This window comes from Cololabis saira, chromosome 19 (genome assembly GCF_033807715.1).
Source record: "Cololabis saira isolate AMF1-May2022 chromosome 19, fColSai1.1, whole genome shotgun sequence".
Lineage (NCBI taxonomy): Eukaryota > Metazoa > Chordata > Actinopteri > Beloniformes > Belonidae > Cololabis > Cololabis saira.
In genome coordinates, this window is record NC_084605.1 from 36985757 (window position 1) to 36989260 (window position 3504).

A 3504-nucleotide genomic window follows, 5' to 3' on the forward strand; every position below is an offset into this window, starting at 1 on the left:
AACCAGAACTTAAAACAAGAATCTTAAAAAACTACAAAAACTTGACTTGGGAAACACGGAAGGAGGAAACAGTACGGACCAGCAGGGAGCAAGGGAAAAACAAGACTAGATATACACTATAGCTGTGTCCCAATTCAGGGGCTGCGTCCTTCGAAGGCTGGATTTGAAGGCCGATTACGTCACAGCGGCGCGCCGAAGGCTGTCCCATTTCGAAGGCTCCTTCAAATGCAGCCCACAAATGCAGCCTTCTTTTCCCCCCGTTTGAAGGATCCATCAGTTGTATCCTCCGCGGCCCACCATATCCCAAGATTCATTGCGCACAGTCAGAAAAATATTTAACAATGGCGGACGGAGAAGCGAGAAGCGGAGAAAATTATGGAACTTAAAATTATGGAATTATGGAACTTAAAATTAAAATTATGGAAAATTAAGCGGAGAAAACTATGAAAATTATATTATCTTTGGTCCTCCCTCAGCCGCACATACAGCACCCGCCGGCACCGGCGGACACGCCTCTCTTCCTCCTCCAACAAAATGAAAAACAAAAAAAAACAAAAACAAAACTTCTGGCTCCATTTCTTTTTTTTTTTTTTGGTTCTTTCTTTCTTTTCTATCGTGTTTTCTTTCTTTCTGTCTATCTTGCTGTCTGTCTATCTTTCTTTATTTCTACTTTGTTTAGTGATGTAGGACAAGGGCGGGAACAGCTGGTGACGCAACCAGGAAATCCCCTGCAGGCTAGACCGTCTCATTTCACTAGCGTCCGTCCAGCCTTCGGTACGGCCTTTGCGGTCTTAGAAGGCGTGGCCTACGAAGACCGCGTCCTCAGAAGGACGCAGCCCCTGAATTGGGACACAGGGTTAACAAGGCACAGGTGCAGACGATCAGGACCGATGGGAAATAGGAAGGTCAAACAAGCGGTATGTCCGAAATGCCATACTAAATAGTATATACTATGCACACTTTTGAGTAAATATCAGTAGTGTGCATTAATTCGGACGTACTATTAAGTGCGCACACGTCACTTCCTGCCGTTGGGAGGGGGAAGAAGTTACCATAGTAACCTGTCACAGCAACGGTAGCAGCGCACCACTACGCTGTTTCTCGTTTATCCTGGCCCAAACAAGATGGCATTTCCCCTGCGCAGTGTGGTTTTATTCTCACCTCGTCAAATTCCAACGAGAAACAGAAGAAGAAGGCTTAACAGACGTCGGGACTCAGACAGGGAACTGCATCACCAGATACTCCTCTATTTAGAGGAAAAGGCAAGCATAAAACTTTTTTTTTACTTCTCAGGGAATATCAGTTACGAAGTTCTATTTAATATGCTATACATAAAAACAAAAAATAAAATACAAAATTGATTTATTTTAAATATATAAATATAAAATAAATGTAAAAAAAATAATAATAATAAATAAATATAAATAAATATAAATAAATATAAATAAATATAAATAAATATAAAAATATAATAAATATAAATAAATATAACATTTATTTTAAAGATATAAATATAAAATAGAATATCTTGAGAATCATTCATTTAGTCACTGTACCAAGAAATAGAAATAGAAAGCCTTTATTATCATTATACTGGTACAATGAGATTAGGCAGCAGCTCCGTAAGAGTGCACACATGCAAGGACTATGTAAACAAAGACTGTAAACAACAAATGAGAAACAGGAAACATAAATATATATACACTATAAAAATGAGTGAATGCACATGAATGGGTGGAAGAATATTGCACTTGAATGGATGGAGGAATATTGCACATAGATGCGTAAGGAATATTGCACATAATGGATAGAGAATATTGCACAGTATGAGGAGCTTATTGGTTTAGAAAGTTCACAGCTTTGGGAAAGAACCTGTCCCTGAGTCTGTTTGTTCGGGTCCGTATGGACCTGAAGCGTCTGCCAGAGGGCAACAGGTCAAAGAAGTGGAAACCAGGGTGGGTGTTGTCCTTTAAAATGTTCCTTGTCCTGCTGAGGCAGCGGGAGCTGTAGATGTCAGACAGGGAGGGCAGAGGGCAGAGGGCAGCCCATGATCTTCTGTGCTGGCTGGAATAACGTGATCCTTCCACGCGCTACGTCCAGCCAGAGAAGCCCCACCCTGTCTGGTGAAAAGAAGCTGCTGCTCACTCCTCAGGTTAAGGAGGAGACCTGGGCTCAGTGTGGGGCCTTCCAGGGTTGGTAGAGGATGGCAATGCCCAGGACTGTTACTTAGGTAGGAGCAATGGGTGATATAATGGGGAAAAAATTGGGATAAAAATATATATAAAAAAAAAAAAAAAAACTTTATTGAAGAGCCTGTTTACATTCAAGGCCATCCACAACCTCACCCCCCCCCCCCCCCCCCCCCCCCCCAATTCTGTCTGATCTCCTCCACGTCCCCACTCCCTCCCGAGCCCTAAGATCCTCCTCCATACAGCTATCTGTCCCTTCCGCCCGTCTCACCACCATGGGGAGCAGAGCATTCAGCCGCTCTGCTCCTCGTGTCTGGAACTCATTACCACCTCAACTCAGGAACATTGACTCAAAACGCATCTGTTCAAAACTGCCTACCTCATTTAATGTTCATTTCTCTGCCTCTTTCTGTGTTTTTTTTTCTTTATTTTTAAATGTTTTCTGATGTTTTTAAATGTGTTCTGCTGGTTTTATTTTTTTTTATGTGTTGTGTATGGCGACCTTGAGTGCGCCTTTAAATAAAATGTATTATTATATTATTATTTTTATAAATGGTAAAACATTTACTAGCGAAAGCAACAAGAATATAGTTTCATGTAAGTTTCAAATCTTGGGATTTTATATTGATGTCTGTGTTAGTTATCTGCAACAGTGATTTACATGAGAATGAAGTCAATTTGCACTTTGCCACACTCATTATGTGATAACCACTCATGTGACATACATTTTATGATTAAAAATCACTATATAACAACCAAATATAGATATCTGTACAGTGAATACAGGTTTGTGTAAAAAAAAACAAAAACACGCCTGTTACGGCCTCATAAAAGTAAACAATTAGGCTCAATGAGACCACAACATATTAAGGACGTGTTAGGTCTAAATCAACATTACATAAATTCATAACAAGGAAAGACACAGAGACTACCTTGGAATGGGTTTTTAACGCACTTCTGCAGAAGGGGGAGAGCAGAGGAGTGCAGGGCAACGTGGCCCTCATTGAGAACTCCTGAGCTTCCCCAAGATCCTCCTCCTGCATGATGCTTTTATTAAGAAACTTGACAGGAAATGACCATATAAGGACAGTGAACCGTGAACAATAGACAGTAGACAATGGGTAGTGGACAATGGGTGGAAGTGATAACGTGTGATTAAGTCAATCACACTACAGTAGACATGTCACCAGACAGTCCAAAACCCTGAGTAGATCAGGAAGTGGCTGCTGTGACTTCTGTTAGCCAAGCATGTGACAGTTTCATAAGGACAAAACAAGTTTAAAGGTTGATTAACCTCACAGACGCCGCACAAAGA